The following is a 21,780-nucleotide window of genomic DNA, read 5'->3' on the forward strand; positions in this document are numbered from 1 at the left end:
TCTCAAAAAAAGTGTCAAAACGAATTAAAGACAGGAGCCAGTTTTTGACAATTCCTTTATTGAAAAAAACAAAAAACAAACAATAATCCCGATGTAGATCGATCATCAATCACGACTCCAGAAGCACCACTGGACCCAAAACAAGAAAAAATGTTCCACCCGTAACGAAGGCTATTTGCTGAATTGCTGCTATGCTAACTAAGCATGCACCGGTCAGTGATGCCATAAGGGGACAGTGCCACCAGGTGACATCACCAGGTGGCCCCACCCCTTACCTATTTAGGAACTGTCAGGAGCAGGAAATCAGTCAGTTAGGCTTTATTGCGGGTGGAGCAGCATTTTTTTTTTGATCCAGCGGTGCAGCAGGCATCATGATTGACAGTGGATCTACATTGGGCGGGCATTGATTTTTTTTAATAAAATAATTTTTCAAAAACTGCCTCCTATCTTATTTTTTTACACTTTTTTGGATGAATAAGTAGGGGTATAATGTACCTCATACTCATTCACATGGAAGGGTGTGGGATCTGAGGGCCCCCTTTTTAAAGGGGGCTCTCAGATTCTGATAAGTCTCCTGCCTGCACACCCCATCCAGAGTTGTCAGGAAGAAGCCCTTATCCCCATCAACAGAGCTCCTCCTGCCCCAAATCACCCATGCTTGCCCCCCTTTCCTGGTTGGATAAGGAGCTCCACCCTAAAGTGGAACTTCCGCTCATCGGAAACCCTCCCCCCTCCGTTGCCACATTTGACACCTTTCAGGGGGAGGGGGGGTACAGATACCTGTCTAAAGAGCGATCACTCGTCCTCTGCTGCTTACGGCGCTGGACTCCAGGACAGGTAAGTGTCCTAATATTAAAAGTCAGCAGCTGCAGTATTTGTAGCTGTTGCCTTTTAAATTTTTTTTTTCGGCGGAGATCCGCTTTAAAGTGATTATAAAACCAAAACATTTTTTACCTTAATGTATTCCCTGCATTAAAGCAGTAGTAAACCACGGCTGTTAAAAAAAAAAAAACTTGTAAGGCATTTGCAATATATGCTAGTATGCTTTGCATACTAGCGCATTATGAAATACTTGAGGGTTGACATCTTCCGGGTTCGTGTGATTCGGCTACGTGACTGGCCAGAGCCGCGATGACGTCACTCTTGCCCTTGGTCCCGGCATAAAGCTCTAAAATGTCCAGCAAGGTATGCCAGACTTTCAGAGCACATGCACCGGCGACATAAAAATCACCAAGCAGGCTTTACTACCGCTTTAAGGTAAAAAGAGACCCACTAGTTGTATCACCACCTCACCTCTCTAAATGCTTGCCTGAGTCCTATCTCGATCCAGTGCTGTACCGTCTGCAACGGCACTGGTCTGTGTTCCACTCTTCACCGGACACAGAGCCATTGGCTCCTGCTGCTGTCAATCATATCCTGTGAGGAGGGAGCATGGTTGAGCTGCTCTGTGTGTGTCTATGGATACACACATACCAGCTCGGGGGTGATCCCACATGTCTGCCCTCATAGCAAACATGCTATAGCATGCTATATGGGCAGACACAGGAGAGTAGTAATGGACAGCGTCAGCGGGGGACCCAGAAGAGGAGGTTCTGATCCACCCTGTGCAATGGTATTTCACAGAGCAGGTAAGCATACAATGTTTATTATTTTAATAAAACAATTTCACCTTTACAACCACTTAAAATGGCAGGGACCTAGTGCTCATAATTTAAAGTGATGGGCAGTATAATCAAAGTGGCAGATTTTTAGGACTGCAAGATTTAAGTGAAAATGTAGGGCAATATGGCAAAATCTAAAACTGTTGAAAAGTATAGTACAAGTACTCCATCAGTGATATCAGTGGGGAGAAAAGTTCCCCATCAGTAGTATCAGAGGGAGGTATAGTGCCCCATTGTTTGTACCAGTGGGAGGTATAGTGCCACATCACTTGTGTCAGTAGACGGAATAGTTCCCCGTCATTTGTGTTAGTGTGAGGCATAGTTCTCCATCATTTGGTGGAAGGAGTAGAAATAGTGCCCCATGGACCAGTTAAAGGCTAGTTAAGAGCCACTGCTTTACTCCTAAGAGTCCCCTTCTCCTAAGCACTGTCATATTGAAAGAGAAGTACAGCCAAAGTTCATTGTGGATCACAGGAATGCAGTTCATTTTGCACTCCTCTTACCCATTTTCAGCAGAGAGCGGGCCGAAGTCCGGGCATCATCACGACCATAGAGTCAGGACCTGCCCCGATCACTGGACCACCACGCGGCTCAGAATCTCAGCGAGCCACTGAGAGCCTGAGCCAGGCACTCCCGCTCCCTCCACAGCCGAGCGCTCCAGTGAGTGAGGAGGGGACAGAGCAGAGAGCTGCTGACTGACAGTCAGCAGCTCTCTGCTCAAGGAGCTGTGAGAACTGAGCGATCGGCGTTGTTCGATCTCTTGGTTCTCAGTGTTAGCAGAGACAGATTCGGACCAATGCTGCATCCACCTAGGTAAGAAAACATCTTAAAAAAATAAAATAAATACCCATACTCTTCTCTTTTAACACTACTGTGAACCTGATTTCAATGTGAAACAAAATTGCATCTCTAGATGCTAGGCCCCATTCACACCTCAGCATTTTGTAGCTTGAAGCTCAAAGCTTCAAAATGTTGCAGAAGGAAAAAATCTACTATTCTCTATGGAGATGGTTCACATCTGCACTACAAGTTGCCTGAAGCCAAATGGCCGAAACTCAAAAAAGTTCTGGAGCATTTCTTGTTCTATAGAAATGTGTGGAAACACTTGATTCACATGTTTTTGAGTGTTTTAGCTAGTTTCTGAGTATTTTTCTGCTCAAATGCAATAGTAGAATATAAATAAATACAGTAATAATAAAGAATACATAAAAAAAATACATAAATAAGTAATAATCATCATACATAAATAAAAAATTAAAAACCTAACCCTAATATTAACCCCTAACCAGAACACTAATTCCTAATCCTAACTGCTAACCCTTATGTTAATCCCTAATTCTAACCCATAACCTAACAAAATAAATAAATAAAAAACACAACCTTCAACCCCTAACAAAAAAAGTAAAAAAAAATAAAAAAATAATAATAAATACAAGCGGAAAAAAAGCTTAAAAACATAGCAACAAATGATGCAAAAGATAATATTTTTCTCTACTGGCTAATAAAAAACACCAAACCTCAAAAACACTTTAAAAATGCTGTACAAAAACTCTCAAAAATATGCGTCGCACAGGTGTGAATGCAGCTTGAATGCTGCAATAGCTACACTTGTAACAGTTTTACACAGCTGACTTTTTAAAACACCCAGGTCCACTTTGATCTTGAAGAAACCATGTACCAAAATGCAGACATCCCAAGTTTCCCGCGAGTCGCAGGAGTCTCCCACATTTGGCTGGGGGGTCACGGACACCCACGAGCACCCTGCGATCTCCCGGCTGGGCCTGTCACTCAGCCACAGACAGAGGACAGAGCAGCCAGAGCAGCCAAATGGAGTACGGCCGTGGTGGCCGCTCGGGCTGCTCTGTCTTCTGTCTGTGGCTGAGTCACACGTGGATGTTATGACGTCCCTGTCTGTGCGAGGTAGAGGACTGTAACAAAGTCCCGCCTCCTAGATAGAGGGAAAACACAGATCCAATGATACATTGAATCAGTGTGACGTGTATCATAGGAGGTGGGAATTTTTTACAGTTGCCGCCGGGATATTCAAATGTGTTTCAGAGCTGGGCACTGGTATAGCTGCATTTAATTGGCATTGATCAGGCTGCATTTAATTGGCACTGGTAAGGCTGCATTTCATTGCACAAGGCTGCATGTAATTAGGGGGTGGGGGGGGTGGTCGTCGCAAAGTGTCACCTCTCTGAAATGAGTTTACCACCTCCCTGCAGGGCTGCCATCACGACCGGAGGTCCCCAGGGGCCGGGATGGCAACCCCCTTTAAAAAAAAATAAAAAAAAGATGGCAACTCCCCTTTTTTTATTTATTTTTTATAAAAAAAAAAAAATCTAATATATTTTTATTAAATTTTTGATTAAAGAGATCCCCAGGGCCCCCGGATGAAAATCCCCCTTTTTTATAATTTTTTTTTTTTTAATTATTTAATTTCTTTTTTTTCTTTTAATTTCTTTTATATATATATATATATATATATATATATATTTTTTTTTTTTATAAATGTTTATTTTTTTATTTTTGTTTATATATTTTTTTTTTATTAAAGGGCCCAATAATAATAAGGGCCCCCCCCCCCGCTTCTCAATTTGCGGCAGCCCCCCCCTTCTCAATTTCAGACAGCAGCACTCCCCCCCCCCCCGTTCTCTGCTCCAGTAAGGGGCCCCATAATTCCTGATGGTGGCCCTGCCTCCCTGAAATTAGTTTTTGCAGGTTGGGATGGCTGAAAATGAATGAGAATACTGTCGATGAGGACTAAGGCACACTACAATCCCGTCCTGAGGTTTTTAAAAGGATAATTTTTTTTTCTATTTTTTTTTTTTTTTTTTGCTGGCAGATAACGAGAGAACAGAAAACAGTGTTAACACATCCACAAAATAATCAATGTAACTTTGTAAAAAGGGCAATGGCAAACTTACAACATGTTGCAAGGCAAGAGAGAGGTGGTGCTGCAGCAGTCCAGGTGACAAACAAAAACAAATGGTGGTTGAATATGGCCTCAGGACCTGGGTGCTCAGAGGTAGCGATGCCACTGTATAAGAAAAGTAGAGTGAGTGGTACAGTGGGTGAAAGGGTTATAGCAAGCTTCTCGGGTGAGCCTTAGGCCTTGTACACACGATGAGTCCAAACTGATGAAAACGGACTGAAGGCTGAAGTCTGATGGTCTGATGTGCCCATCAGTTCAAAATCCGATTGAGTCCAACGCGGTGTTGTAAAACACAATGACGTGCTAAAAAAATGAAGTTCAATGCTTCCAAGCATGCGTCGACTTGATTCTGAGCATGCCCGGGTTTTGAACCGATGCTTTTGCGTACTAACCATCAGTTTTGACCGATCGGTCATCAGTCCATCAGTCCGATTTTAAAGCAAGTTTTAAAACTTTGGTCTGAAGGACAAAAGTCTGATGGGCCATACACACGGTAGGTTTGGACTGATGAAACTGAACTTCAGTCCGTTTTCATCAGTTTGGACTGATCGTGTGTACAAGGCCTTACACTGTGGTCCCTGGATACACCCCAGGATACAACTATGGCAAGAGAACAAAGGGATCTTCTGTAGATTAACTATTTACCTGTCAGATTGTATCACAATAACCAACTATGCAGATTCTACTCTATTAGGTTGGCTGAAGCAGGTGAAATTAAACTTTTGTGACTACGAATAGTGCATCTCATCATTGGTCTTTTTGTCTAAAAGAGGGTTGCTGATCTGAAGTACCCATGCCTGGATGTGAGCAAGAATGGCCTCTACTGACAGCATAATACATCAACAGTCATAAAACATTACATAAACAAAACCCTTTGGGCATTTACTAAAATTACCGCTGTAAATTATTACACAGCTGAGGCTTCTGCTATAAGAATTACCTACATTTCGTTGTTATATATCAGAAATCTTACATTATTGAGTTATATAGCCTATAGATCGTCTAGTATTGAACAATGGGTGGGCAGATTACAGTCCCAATATATTGCATGTCTCAATTTATTAATCCTGCTCTTTATCCTACAGGCCCATTTGTCTCATTGGTTTGATAATTTCCTATCATTTATTTATATTAGTATTCTACCTGAGGGAAATAAGAGCTTCCAAAAGACTATCCAAACATGGAGCAGGGACAGGCAGGAGATATTGAAATGTGTTTTATAGTAGCACAGGTTTAATCTCACAGCATAATTCTCTGGAGGGTTGTTCTCTTTTTGTCTCTTATTTTTCTGCAGTCTTATTAGGAAATCTGTGAGGGCTGATATTTCTCTTTTTGGCTAGCTGGAAAAAACGGCTCTTGATTAAAGCAGGTAATCAGAAACAAAGTTACAACCAAGTGATCTGCAAATATATTTCCATTTTATACTACTATCAAAAATGTGCAGTGTTTGGTTTACAAAAATATAGGGCCAGATTCACGTACTTGCGCTGCGGCGTAACGTATGTCATTTACGTTACACCGCCGCAAGTTTTAAGCGTAAGTGCTTGATTCACAAAGCACTTGCCTGTAAACTTGCGGCGGCGTAACGTAAATCCGTCCGGCGCAAGCCCGCCTAATTCAAATGGGGCGTGTACCGTTTAAATTAGGCGCGTTCCCGCGCCGAACGTTCTGCGCATGCTTCGTTAGGAAATTTCCCGCCGTGCTTTGCGCGAAATTACGGCGCCCCAAAGTGTTTTTTGAACGGCGATGTGCGTTAAGTCCTTTCGTATTCCCGGACGTCCTACGCAAAAAAAAAAAATTAAAATTTGACGCGGGAACGACGGCCATACTTTAACATGGGCTGTCTAATATTACACCACCTAAATAGCAAGTGAAACTTTACGACGGGAAAAACCGACGACGTAAGAGAATGCGACGAACGCGTGTACCTTCGTGGATCGCCGTAAACAGCTAATTTGCATACCCGACGCGGAAAACGATGCAAACTCCACCCAGCGGTCGCCGAAGTATTGCATCCTAAGATCCGAAGGCGTACGAAGGCGTACGCCTGTCGGATCTTAGCCAAATGCCGTCGTATCTTTGTTTGTGAATTAGAAATAAAGATACGACGCGGAAAATTTGAAAGTACGCCGGAGTATAAGCAGATACTCCGGTGTACTTTTTCTGTGAATCTGGCCCATAATATATAATCTCACACACTATGGGCAGATCCACATAGCACGGCGCATTCTTCTGTCCGGCGTAGCGTATCTCTTATGCCCCGTACACACCATCACTTTATGTGATGAAAAAAAACAACATTTTCTGTAGAAGTAAAAAACGACGTTTTTGAAACTTCAATTTTCAAAGACGAAGTTGCCTACACACCATCGTTTTTCTCACAATGTTCTAGCAAAGCGAGGTTACTTTTTCACCACTTTTTCCATTGAAGCTCGCTTCTGGGCATGCACAGGTGTAAAAACGTCTTTTTAAACAACGTTTTTTGCTACACACGGTCAATTTCTGTGAAGTAAAAAACGACGTTTTGAAAAACGACACATAAAATTGAAGCATGCTTCAATTTTTTTTGGTCGTTTTTTACAAGACATAAAACGACGTTTTCCCCCACACACGGTCAATTAAAGTGACGTTTTTTTTCATCACATAAAGTGATGGTGTGTACGGGGCATTACAGTTTTTTTTTGTATCCTGAAAGAATTTCCGCCGTAAGTTACGGCGGCGTAGTGTAACTTAGGCGGCGTAAGGGCACGCAATTCAAATGTATGTGATGGGGGCGTGTTTTATGTTAATAAGTCTTGACCCAACATAAATTACGTTTTTTTAAACTGCGCATGCGCCGTCCGTGGGGGTATCCCAGTGCGCATGCTCGAAATTAACCTGCAACAAGCCAATGCTTACGACATTGACATCATTCTACGCAAAGCCCTATTCGCGGACGACATACGCAAACGACGTAACATTTTCAAAATTCGACACGGGAACGACGGCCATACTTAACATAGGACACGCCTCATATAGCAGGGGTAACTATACGCCGAAAAAAGCCTTACGGAAACAACGTAAAAAAATGCGCCGGTCGGACGTACGTTCGTGGATCGCCGTATGCTGATCGCCGATCGCGGCATGCTGATTGCACAGCTGTGTGTTGGGCTATTTAGTTGTGACCTGACTATGGCTCAGGGCCCCACCCAACAGACAGGAAGTCTGTGCATGGGAGTCAGGTGGACTCCCATCCCGAGGAGTCAGAGGCTGCATAGGCACAGCCAGAACATGCATGTGTGCAGGAGGCAGATTTCATTGGTGATAGAGCAGCAAGGCGCTGATCAGGAGTAAGTTTAACTCCAGGTGAGAAGATTAGTAAATTTATTGACACATACCCTGAAATTACCTTTAAGAGATCCCAATCCATACGTGACAGCGCTGTATTAAGCCACTATGCAACACAGACCACCCCTAGACCAACAAAAACAGGGACATTTCCCTGTGCAAAATGTAACTTCTGCAGATTCATCAATAAAGGCCCAAGCATTAATCTACTAAATGGAGATGTTTGGATACCCAAGTTTCGAGCTATCTGCCAGACAATTGGTGTGATCTATATTATGAAATGCAGCTGTGGAGCTTTCTATATCGGTAAGACTAAAAGAAACTTCTTCTGTCGTGTACGCGACCATGTGTCAGCTGTTTCTAAGAAATTACTAGAAACACCGATCAGTCAGCACATGGGCCTCTTTCACGGTCACAATTTGAAAATGATGGGCTTCTTTGCCCTTGAGCATATTCCCCACAATGAGAGAGGAGGAGAAGTTGACAAACGCCTTCTCCAAGTTGAGGCAAAATGGATATACATTTTAAAGGCTACCAAATATCCAGGCCTAAATGACAGTATTAGCTACAAACCTTTTTTTAAAGGAACTATCAAGCTTACTGCCATCTTGTACTTGGTCATTGGGTATGTTCTGTTGACTTCCTTCAGTAACATCTATACTGTACATGCTACTTGAACCCCTTGAATTTAATTTTCATTTCCTTCCTTTTATACCTTCTCCACTTTTTTCTGTATGGTTACATCGATCCCGCGTCGGGCATGCCCTCCATGGGTCTCCCTGGGCACAGCTATGCTCTCCCGATTCGCTGCACTAGCGATCGGGTGACGTTATGCGGTTCCCAGACAGACCCATTGCAATATGTCATTTAATATTCATCTAAGATACATGTATGTATCATAATAACTTCTGTTTATATATATTTTCTATATTACCCTAGATTGCTGTACAATGCATACATATCTAATTTAGACAATTAAGGGTTCGTTTTGATTTGGCATTAATTTGCCCTATGTATTTAAATGTATTTTTCTTTTTTATCTTCGCAGATCTGGGGCGAACGTATGACTTCCATATGATGGTTTATCCTCCTCATATTATGATATTTTACTTCAATCTACATCTCACCTTTAGCCCCATCTAATTCCAGATGGGTGCACGGTGACTTTATATGTCTAACCTATATAGACATTAGTGTTTACAGTGAAGATGCTGTCCCAATAAACCATCGTGGCCCGAGTGCCCGTATCCAACCAATACCAACCCGGCAAGTGGGCGCCCAGGGGCAACCACCAGCAGCAAACAACATAGCGCTGAATCCTAGTGGAGGTATGGATGCTGTGTTTGCCCTATCTCCATGACAATACCAAGCGTCCACCTTTTCCACCTATCTGCGCTAGTGGGCAGTAATTTGCTACATACACCCCGCCTTCTGTGACGCCTACAAGCGTCACACAGGCAGTGTGCGCTTTGGCGCGGCTAGTGGGACCCTTCGGTGGGGAGTTGCGCACCTCCCAATGTCATCAGTTCTGCGTCACACGCCACTGCCTCTCCATCGCACATGTGAAGATGGTATGTAAGGGCCCGCCAGCACTTTGAGTTGTACGGGCCCTAACGGGAGTGACTACGCCGTATACAGCCCTAAGAAAGGTAATCGTCATTACTCCTTGGTTAATCAATTTTTGGTATCTGCTTAAGTCCTGTACCTCATTTGTTGGAACAGTGACATTGCAATACCGCTGTACTTATGTACTGTTATATTTGTATTTTCCCAGCTTTAGATCCACATTTCCTTGAGGAACCAGTGGAATAACTCACTTCCCCTCTGGGATAATTATCTATTCAGAGGTATCTACCTAACCTTTTCTATCATACTCATCTTCATGAGACCTTTTACATAAATCCAAGTATTTTTTACCTTACTCCATCTAATGTACTTTTTAGGTGGATGCCCAGGTATATTCAAAGCAGCTGATTGCAGCATCTATCCACAGGTGCATTTTATGCACCTGCTGTTCTCCCCGGCATCAGTGCTCCCTAGCAGTTTATACAATCACATTTAAGTGGCTCATATTATCCTCACATATTTGCTCAAACACTTTGCGCTTTGCATTGCTATTACTATATCCTATATATATATACTTTTTCTTCTCTCCTCGTTAGATGAGTGAGACTACACATGGATGGTAACAATAATTGTTTGTTACCAATCAAGTTGGACGACGGAGGGAACTGCGGTTCCACCGAGTGCCAATTTCAGTATCCAATTATTCTTCCTAATTATTAATTAATACATTTTTAAATTTCTATCTATCTATATATACCGTATTTGCCAGTGTATAAGGCGACCGGGCGTATAAGACGACCCCCTAATTTTACAGTTTTTTAAGATTTTTTGCCTGTACTCACCGTATAAGACGACCCCCCTTCCGAGGTTTCCGACGCTTCATATTTCTTCCTTCTAGAGCTATATTCTTCCTTATTCTTGCTGGAACTGGAGCCATATTCTTCTTTCTTCTTGCTGGAGCTGGAGCCAATTACGGCGAGCAATGTATTATATTAATGAATACAAAGCCTGCTTGGATTGGCAGATGCTGTAACATCATCAGCCCATGCCTCCCTGACTATCAAAGCCAATCCGAGCAGGCTACTGTATTAATTTGAATACATCCCTCACCGGGATTGGCTAAGCGGAATATGCTGTATGTAGCCGAAGCTACATACAGTATTACTGCACATCCAGCAGATATCCGAGCAGCTGACCCGGCGTATAAGACGACCCCTGCTTTTTGGCCATTTTTTTTAAGTGTAAGGCCTCGTTCACACGGACGGACTGTCCGCTGAAAAAGGTCCGCCGGACCGTTTTCAGCGGACAGTCCGCTGCCGGATTTCTGTCTGATGGTTGTACACACCATCAAACAGAAATCCGCGTGGACACGATACGCAGTGACGTGGCCGCGCCGTCGCCGCGACGATTACGCGGCGACGTGTGCGGCCCTGGAAGGTCAATGCTTCCACGCATGCGTCAAATCACTTTGACGCATGCAAGGGCTTTCGGCCGAGCGGACATGTACGGTGAGTCTGTACAGACGACCGAACATGTCCGACGGACAGGCTTCCAGCGGACATGTTTCTTAACATTTCTTAACAAATTTTTGTCCGCTGGAAAACGGTCGGCTGGACAAATGTCCGCTGGAAACCTGTCCGATCGGCCATACACACGACCGAACATGTCCGCTGAAACTGGTCCGCGGACCAGTTTCAGCGGACATGTTCGGTCGTGTGTACGGGGCCTAAAAGGTAGTCTTATACGCCAGCAAATACAGTGTGTGTATATATATGTATGTATATATATATATATATATATATATATATATATTTTTTTTATTTTATTTTTCAATATGAGCATATACCAGCTACAGAGGGATTTCTTTCACTTCATATAATAGACTGCTTAGACCACCCTTCTATATATCTCTCACACCAGGTTCATTGGTTGGACGCGGCTCACCCGGGTCTACTGTGATGCACTGCTTGTTGCACACCTACACAGCATTTTACCCTGTTGTGATTGGGACGTATACACTTCACACACTAGGAGGATTCATGATCACTTTGAAGGTATTTACCTGCTTCATGTTTATGCGAAGATTATGTTAATGATGATATATGACTGTGATTGTTTCACTTATTCGATAATATTTATGTATATCCTCCTTTCTTGTTTTTCTGCTTTATTCATTCATTTTTTGCTGTATGTACTAAACTTTTGAGAAATGTATATGGGTATTTGCGCTACGGCGCACTTCTCTATGTTCGCTTATGAAATCTTTATTTATTTTAGATTAATTTCCAAGTCCGTGCGTCCCTGAAGAAGCCCCCTGTAGGGCGAAACATGTAGGACTACTAGCATGGGACACATATGAAAGTTGCTGCACGGTGGCGTTAAGTTCTCCTTTTTGTAAGGAGCAGACCTAAGGCCTAGACCAGGAATATGCAATTAGCAGACCTCCAGCTGTTGCAAAACTACAAATCCCATCGTGCCTCTGCTTCTGGTTGTCATGCTTGTGGCTGTCAGAGTCTTGCTATGCCTCATGGAACTTGTAGTTCTGTAACAGCTGGAGGTCCACTAATTGCACATCCCTGGCCTAGACTAAAGGCCTTAAGCAGCCATATGGCAAGAATGTAAGCCAGGAGGCTAAAGTATTGCGTATACAAGATACAGTAATGGTGGAACCCCCTGTGTGGGCTTCTGATACCTTTGTGAACTTTTCTGTCATTTTAAATAAAAGTGGGCTACCAGGCCCTTGAAAATTCAGTTCTGGACTGGTGTACTGAAAACTGAAAACGCACCCACTGCTTGAGTCTGATCACCCCAATCTTACAGTATATATATAAAAGTGAGTACTCCCCTCAAATTTTTGTAAATATTTTATCATAACTTTTCATGTGACAACACTGAAGAAATGACACTTTGCTACAATGTAAAGTAGTGAGTGTACAGCTTGTATAACAGTGTAAATTTGATGTCCCCTAAAAATAACACAGCCATTAACTACTTATGGACCACCTGCCGTCATTATACAGCGGCTGTTTGACATTTAAGCGGGGGTTCACCCTAAAAACAATGTTCTAACATTACATTGAGCTCAGTCTCGACATTGACAGTTTGTCGATTTTTTTTTTTTTTTTGCTGTACATACCTCGTATAGCTATTTTCTTGCCGGGTAGTGAATCCCGCGGGAGTGGACGTTCCTATGCAGCAGTTAGTGATTGACGTGATGACAAACACTACCCACCCCGTCACATAAGGAGTATCACGAGTTGCCAAAAGAAGCCAAACGTCGAGTCGGCGCTATACGGCGCCTGCGCACCGACGTTCGGCTTCTTTCGGCAACTCGTGACGCTCCTTATGCGACGGGGTGGGTCGTTTTTGTCATCACCTCAATCACTAACTGCTGCATAGGAAGGCCCACTCCAGCAGGATTCACTACCCGGAAGCCGGCTAAGAAAATAGCTATACGAGGTATGTACAGCAAAAAAAAAAAAAAAAATCGGCATACTGTCAATGTCGAGACTGAGCTCAATGTAATGTTAGAAAATTGTTTTTAGGGTGAACCCCCGCTTTAAATACTGGGCGTTATGCCAGCAGATAGATGCCATAACCCCAGTATCTTTTTGAACAGCAAGTGGTCTACTTTCTGATAAAAGTGGTCTCTACAGCGGATTTGCTGGAAGATCACTTTTATCGGCGGCGGGAAAGGGGCCCCCCCTCCTGCCAGGTCCTTTCCCCTTTGAGACATGGAGTGGAGTGAGGGAAAGATGGCCCTCACTGGGCTCCATACTTTTGGATGATGAAAGCGACGTCAAACATGACTTCCGCTCAATGGTCTTAAAGGTCTTTAAAGTGAAAATGTGAGAGCTGAGGTCTTTTTGACCCCAGATCTCACATTAAAGAGGTCCTGTCATGCTTTTTTTCTTTTACAAGGGATGTTTACATTCCTTGTAATAGGAATAAAAGTGACCCAAACATTTTTTTTTTAAAGAAAATAAATACGATTTTTTTTAATTTAAAGCGCCCCATACCGCCGATCTCGCGCGCAAAAGCAAGCGCATACGTAAGTCGCGTCAGCATATCAAAACGGTGTTCAAACCACACACGTGAGATATCGCTGCGATCGTTAAAGTGAGTGCAATAACTCTTGTCCAAGACTAAATCAAAACTGGTAACCTGTAGAAATGTTTTAACCACTTAAGGACCGCTCACTGTATATATACGTCATTTTTTTAAAGATAGATATCTCGGTAACGGCAGCAGCTGCTGCCACAACCAAGATATCTATCTCTTCAGTGAGCGGTCCTATCAACGATAATGGTGGTCTCCGCGGCGTATTTGCCGCAAGATCACCGTTATCGGCGGCGGGAGAGGGCCCCCCCTCCCGTCGCTCTCCCATGCCCTCCGCCGCTTACCGGAGCCGTCCGCAGCGGCGGAGGCGATTGGGTCCTCTCCCCTGCTCGGCTGGGATACGAGTGAAGGCAAGATGGCCCCCACCCATCCCCATAGCATAGCAGGGCGGAAGTGACATCAAAACGTCACTTCCGCCCATGCTTCTTAAAGCAATATTTTCTGGTTGTCATTTTTTCAAATGACAAATTTATTTATTTTTGCATTTTAGTTTAAATATGACATCTGAGATTTTTTGACCCCAGATCTCATATTTAAGAGGACCTGTCATGCTTTTTTCTATTGCAAGGGATGTTTACATTCCTTGTAATAGGAATAAAAGTGATCCATTTTTTTTTTTAGTGTAAAAATTAATAAAATAAATAAAAATAAGAAGAAACATTTTTTTTAAAGCGCCTGTCCCGACGAGCTCGCGCGCAAAAGCGAACGCATACTTGAGTAGTGCCCGCATATGAAAACGGTGTCCAAACCACGCAAGTGAGGTATCACCGCGATCATTAGAGCGAGAGCAATAATTCTAGCATCAGACCTCCTCTGTAGCTCAAAACCTATAGAATTTTTTAAACGTCGCCTATGGAGATTTTTAAGAATAAAAGTTTGACGCCATTCCACGAGCGGGCGCAATTTTTAAGTGTGACATGTTGGGTATTATTTTACTCGGCGTAACATTATCTTTCACAATATATAAAAAAATTGGGCTAACTTTACTGTGCGCTTGTAAGACCGCTGCGCAAATACGGTGTGACAAAAAGTATTGCAATGACCACCATTTTATTCCCTAGGATGTAAGAAAAAAAAAATTATATATATATATATATATATTTATATATATATATATATATATATATATATAATGTTTGGGGGTTTTAAGTAATTTTCTAGCAAAAACATTTTTTTTAATCTTATAAATGTCAAATCTGAAAAACAGGCTTGGTCCTTAAGTGGTTAATGTCGCCTAAGGAGATTTTTAAGGGTCAACGTTTGTCACCATTCCACGAACGGGATCAATTCTGAAGCATGACATGTTGGGTATCAATTTAGTTTAGCATAACATTACCTTTCACAATATAAAAAAAAATTGGGGTGTCTTATTTTTTAATTTAAAAAAGTGTATTTTATCCCCAAAAATTGCGCTTGTAAGACTAAAGACATAAAGTATTGCAACGGCACCACCATTTTATTCTCTAAGGTGTCTTAAAAAATATATATGTGGGTTCTAAGTAATTTTCCAGCAAAAAAATATAAATACAATTTTAACGTGTAAACAACAAAATTAAAAAATAGGCCTGGTCCTTAAGTAGTTAATGTCTAAACCCCTGGCAACAAAATGGGGCCCAATTAGCCATTTTCTCCCCCCGGTGTCATGTGACTCGTTAGTTTTACAAGGTCTCAGGTGTGAATGGGGAGCAGATGTGTTAAATTTGGTGTTATCGCTCTCTCTCATAATGGTCACTGTAAGTTTAATGTGGCACTGCATGGCAAAGAACTCTCTGAGGATCTGAAAAAAAGAATTGTTGCTCTACATAAAGTTGGCCTAGGCTATAAGAAGATTGCCAAGACCCTGAAACTGAGCTGTAGCACAGTGGCCAAGACCATACAGCTGTTTAACAGGGCAGGAATAAGAAAGTATATTTTTGGACAGCCGAACTCTGAACAAATGTTGCCTTTGTTAAAATAGAACAGCACTACAAGCCACAGCAAAACTGGACAGCTGACGCGTTTCACAATATTCCTAGTGTTTAATCATAGCTATTTGCGCACTGAAGCAATGGCACGTACGTGCCGTTGCTTTCAGTGAGTGTGCCGTTACTGGCATGCCTGGGAGTGACGTCATCGTGGCTCCGGCCAATCACAGCGCCGGAGCCGCGATACCTGAAAGTAACTCTGGGACAACATGTCGCCGGCCGGTGCTGTGTCGGGCACTACAGCGGGGGCTTCGATCCCAGGTGAGTATTACACAATGAGCTAGTATGCTGTGCATACTAGCTCATTATGCCTTTGTCTTGCAGGTTTTATTTTTTTACAACCACTTTAAACTAAAGCTCTGTTTATTCATGCCATTCTTTGTGTTCATTTCATCTTAGTAAACACATCTGAATGGTTCAGTGATATTGTATGAGTTTCTCATTACTATCGCAGCATTGCAGAATGGAACCCAAGGTATCAGAGGTAAGAGAGGATCTTCAGATTCAAGGTAACCATTGGGGTATAGAGTCAACTAGCAGCCCTCACTGGGGTACCGCTACATACAGTATGTATGTTTTTTTTTTTTTATACAGTACCGACAGCTCAGGCAAATAAAACAATGATCTAAAGTAAGGCTTCATTCATACGGACGGACCGTTCAGGTCCGCCTGTCAGTTTTGACGGCGGACCTGAACGGCCGCTCCATGCAGTCCTATGGACGTATGATGTCAGCGGAGACATGTCTGCTGTCATCCGACCCGATCCGCCAAAATCAGACGTATGGCGATACGTCCATATCCATCCATGGCGGATCGGATCGGGTGAGATCTGATGCTGTCCGTTTTCATCAGATCGCTCCATAGGAATCAGCGATGCTGCACAAGCCCCTCCCCGCTCAGTGAGCAGAGAGGAGCTTGTCATCCGCCAGCTCAGCGGAGATCTGCGGACTGATCTCCCGCTGAGCTGGCGGGAGCAGGCGGACTCCGTATCGACGGAGTCTGCCTCGTGTGAATGAGGCCTAACGGATCACATGCCCAAAGTCAGTCTTTTTTTTTTTGAGAAAAAAAAGGTGTCTGGTGGTTGCTTGCCTATTGTGATGACCCATTCATTTTGTTACTTTCTGAATAACTGCATACTTAATCCAAGTCAGCTAATGAGCCAATGCTTCCGAAGTAAGAAATGGAACAGATGCTTCTTTAGCCTTCTGTGAGAATTCCCCTCTGTATACATCAATCATTCAGTCCACATTTCAGCCCTACTATATTCCAACCCTAATAAAGGGGGACTTCTAGAACTCCTGAAATTCAAGACACTTTTATTTGGATACAACTAATAATACAATTAATATAGACATGCATTTGTGGATTGGCTTTTATCCTTTACTTTTCTTCTAAGTATTGCAGCAAGACAGCCAGCATAATGATCAAGCTAATATTTCAGAAGGAGAGCTCAGTAATTTCAGCCGCTCCATTCCCTGTATAACAGCTTTGCACTGAATAGATAAAGCCGTTGTGTGCTCTAGTTAATAGTATACAATTAGATCTGAAACATTCATTCGTTTTTTTTTTTATATATAATTTTTTCCCCCATTACCTGACCTCAATGAACTCTTATTTTAATGTAATCTGATTATGAATACTGTTTATTTTAACCACTTACAGACTGGAAGATTTTCATCCTTAACCACTTAAGCCCCGGACCAATATGCTGCTAAATGCCCAGAGGCGTTTTTACAATTCGGCACTGCGTCGCTTTAACAGACAATTGCGCGGTCGTGCGACGTGGCTCCCAAACAAAATTTGCGTCCTTTTCTTCCCACAAATAGAGCTTTCTTTTTATGGTATTTGATCGCCTCTGCGATTTTTATTTTTTGTGCTATAAACAAAAATAGAGCGACATTTTTGAAAAAAAAACAATATTTTTTAATTTTTGTTATAAGAAAAATTGAATAAACTAAATTTTAGTCAAACGTTTAGGCCAAAATGTATTTAGCCACATGTCTTTAGTAAAAAAAAAATCCCAATAAAAAAAAATTAGCTTCCTAGCGGCAACAGTGACACTCATACAGCGATCATAAAAATGATCGCTTAGTGACACTGGCAATAGGGAGTGAAAGGGTTAACTAGGGCGGTGATCAAGGGGTTAAAACTTTATTAGAGGGGGTACGGGGCTACCCTGGACCTAACACTAACTGTCTGTCACACTAACTGTCACACTGACACTAAATGCAGTGATCAGTACATATATGATCACTGCATTCAGTGACAGTGTGACAGGGGGGTGGGGGTGATCGGAAGGGGTTGTGTGTGGTGTCAGTGTAGTGTTGGTGCGACTTACTGTGTGAGTCTTCTCTCATCTCGGCCGTTTGAAAATACTGCCGAGATGAGAGCTGCATCACTTCCTCTGCCTATGTTTACATTTTACAGGTAGAGGAAGTGACACGGCGGATGCTCGCGGGATTGGCTGAGAGCGATCACGAGGGGGCAGACAGAAACGAACAGCCGACCCCTCGAGTCGGATCGCTCCCGCAGGTAAGCCGCCCGCCGCACGCAGCGGAGGGGGTCCCGACCGGACCCCCGACCCGCTAGAAGGCAAGGACGTATATATACACCCTTCTGCCTGTACGTGCCATTCTGTGGACGTAAATAGTCGTGCGGCGGGCGTTAAGCGGTTAATGACCAGGCCATTTTTTTCGATACGGCACTGCTTCGCTTTAACTGACAACTAGCTGAATACCCGGCATTGCCCGGTCTTCCTATCTTAACCTTTTGGGGAGGAAAATCATAGTAATATAAATATACCCATCTTTTATATAAGGGTGTAGGTAAGGGTTAATTTAACTGTCATCTATTTTTATTTGGCATATAAGTAATATGTGTACCAGGTATTATTGAAATATCTCCAGGCGTACAGAAGTTATGTGGGAACATACATGTCCCATTGATTTGCATGGGACTTTAAACAAAAACCCCGACCCTCACAAATGGGGGTAGTTAAGGGATAAATTAACTATCCTATAGTTTAAGTGGACATATAAGTAACATGTGACCAAGTGTTATCGAAATATGTACAGCCGTTTGGAAGTTATGAAGTAACATGTATTTCCCATAGAGTTGAATGGGACTTTAAAGAAAAACCCTGACCATGGCAAATAGGGGTGGGTAAGGGTTAAACCACCTATCCTATGTTTGTTGCTGACATATAAGTAACATGTGTGCCAAGTTTCATGTTAATATCTTTAGCCGTTTGGGCGTGATGCTGGAACATACATACATACATACACACACACACACGTTGAGTTTTATATATATATAGATTACACGATCGTGCGACGCTGTCCCCAAACAAAATTTCCCCACAAATAGAGCTCTCTTTTGGTATTTGATCACCCCTGCGGTTTTTATTTTTTGTGCTATAAAGAAAATAGGAGTGTCAATTTTGATAAAAATAATATATTTTTTACTTTTTGCTATAATAAATATTGTCAAAATGTTTAAAACAAAAAATAATTCAGTTTAGGCCAATATGTATTCATTTACATATTTTTGGTAAAGAAAATTGCAATAAGGGTATGTTGATTGGTTTGTGCAAAAGTAATATCGTCTACAAAATAGGGGATACTTTTATGGCATTTTTATTATTTTTTTTTTTTTTTGCTAGTAATGGCAGATGATCTGGCAGTGATCTGCGATTTTTAGCGGGACTGCAACATTGTGGCGGACAGATCAGATACTTTTGACACTTTTTTGTTTTTGGGACCATTAACACTTATACAGTGATCAGAGCTAAAAATAGCCACTGATTACTGTGTAAATGTCACTGGCAGGGAAGGGGTGATCAAGGGGTTAAGTGTGTTCCTTGGTAGTGTTTCTAACTGTATGGGGGCTGGGATAACTGGAGGAGGAGACAGATCGCTGTTCCTAATCACTAGGAACAGAAGATCTGTCTGTAACTCCCCTTTCAGAACGGGAATCTGTCTATTTACTTTGACAGATTCCTGTTCTTGCTCTCAATCGCAGAATTGCAGGTGGACAGCGGACATCACAGCTGCCGGCCACACGCAAATCAGGTCCCCTGCCGTACAGAGGGCGCACACCTGCTACAGCTCTTTAAAGGAGATTTGCAGAAGCGTGCCAAACCTCTTGCCATATAACGACGGTGGCAGGTCGGCAAGTGGTTAAAATAGACATTTATTCTCGGCCTTTTGGCTAAGATCAAGTGTAGTATCTGTTCTTATCAGTTGCCAATAGGTGGTGCTAAGCTGACTGTCCCCGGTACCCTGTGGCAGGGGGAAAGGGATGGCAGTCGGCGGACGCTAAGCCTGTTGGTGTGGAGGTGGAAGCCTTCTGATTTGGACAGAGAGGCATGAGGTCGAAGCCAAGAGGCCGGGTCCCTGGCCGTTGGCCTGGATTTGGTGGTAACTGCCCCAGTCAGTTGTTCTGGAGGGAACCCTTGCTTCTCCTTTAACCGGGATGGAGCGGGTAGTACTTCCAGAATGTGATTAGGTGGGAGAGATAGGGGTTGTGGGTGGAGTCTGCGTCAGTAGGCTCTCCCCAACCTCTTCTCCCACCTTCCTGGCTGGGAAGGGTGCTGCCGGTCCGGACCGGGGGCTAGGGACCGTTGAAAAGCCCGTGGAGATTGTGCCCCTGGAGTGGCAGTCCAGGGGTGCCATACATTGCACGAGTGTTTGAGGGGCACTCATCGTGTGGCACCTTCAGGTCACTGATCTCCACAACACACTTTTCACACCTGCCGCTTGGGCCGGGCCTTTTGGCTAGGACCAGTGGAATTTTTATCCTGGCCGGAGGGCCGGCCAATGTATTTCACATTGGTCACTTTCCTCACCTTCCCATCTTCCTTTTCCCCACTTTCTTTTATTATTTTTCCCCGTGTGTTGTTTTGTTTGTCACTCTTTTTGTTGGTGCTTGCACTTTATGTGTGGCGAGTAGGGTGCTGGTCCTCGGGCCGGTCTCTGAAAGTCTTGGGAGTTGGTGGACTCGGCCTTCTGGTTAGGTTCACCGGCTCTCATGGGGTCTCCCTTCGGGGGAGCCTCACCGAGGAGGGTTCTGTTTTGGCAGTCCCTCCGAGGATGTTGGGTCCTTGTGGCTTCGGCTGCTTGGACCAAGATGGGTCCATATGGCTTCGGCTGTATGGACCACAGTTTACTCTTTTCCCTGCCAGGAGCCTAACGCCCCGGGGGATCAGAGACGGGTCCTTTTCGGAGGACCACTGACGTATGCACCCGTCGCAGTTTTTTGTGATGTCACTCTTTATGTGTGTGCACATTTTTCCCTGCACCGGGTGGAGTTTTTGGGTTGTGTTTTGCACGCCACAGGCTTTTCAAAAAAGAAAAAAAGTCGTTCGGCTGCTGGGGTTCACCAGCATGCTTGTTCAACAGAAGTTGGCCAAAGGTCCTGCTTCTGTCGGACCGGCTAACATACACATAGGCCGAATGTTGGACGGTTTTTATTAAACCGCCCGATGTCTCCTGCCATTTGGCCATGTGTACCAGGCATTAGTCTTGGGCATATTTACTTACCTTTATTGCTAACAGGTGTGCTATAAACATTTCTGGACTTGAGTTGATAATTACTCAATACCGCCATTTTTTTTCATTTATAGTGATATCTAATTTGCCAGTGGCACTATACAGATGCCCACCTGCCAAGAGCTCTCAGTGGAACTTCAATCAGGTAGGTATGAAAAACCTGCATACAACAGATTGCCCTGCAGCTATGACTCATCCACCTTTCCAAGATGGGTGCATGGCCAATGGTGGTTCCATTAGCCAGCACAGCCAGGAGTCAAGGCTCTAGGTTTCTTTAAATGCTATAATTGTAACATCTGGAGTGTAAAGATCTGTGGTTCCATCTTGTTCATCCCCATTTAGGTCAACTTCATAACATGAGGATTATAATTGCAACAATGTATGCTGTTCTTTCTGGCCCACTCTTCTGTGCTCTATGATTATTCTCCTTAAAAGTGAAAGTAAAATAAAATCCCAAAGTTTGGGCTGTTCCAGAAAAGAGAGGGGAAATCTTCCCGTGGGGGGAGGGCGGGGGCGCTACTTCTGGTGATCTGGGGGTCGCCATGAAATTCTCTTAAATTGCAGGGATTTCTGCCCATTTCCTGTTTGGGAAATCTCTGCAATGGGACACAGATGGTAAAAAAAAAAAAAAAAAAAATTACTTTTACTCTACCTTAAAA

The 21,780-nt window shown here is 43.2% G+C and overlaps 1 pseudogene; it reads left to right on the top strand.

Moving 5' to 3' along the window:
• Positions 1-19,761: 19,761 nt before the first annotated feature.
• Positions 19,762-19,892, top strand: LOC120944522 (annotated as a pseudogene).
• The last annotated feature ends 1,888 nt before the right edge of the window (positions 19,893-21,780 follow it).

This window comes from Rana temporaria, chromosome 6 (assembly GCF_905171775.1).
Source record: "Rana temporaria chromosome 6, aRanTem1.1, whole genome shotgun sequence".
Lineage (NCBI taxonomy): Eukaryota > Metazoa > Chordata > Amphibia > Anura > Ranidae > Rana > Rana temporaria.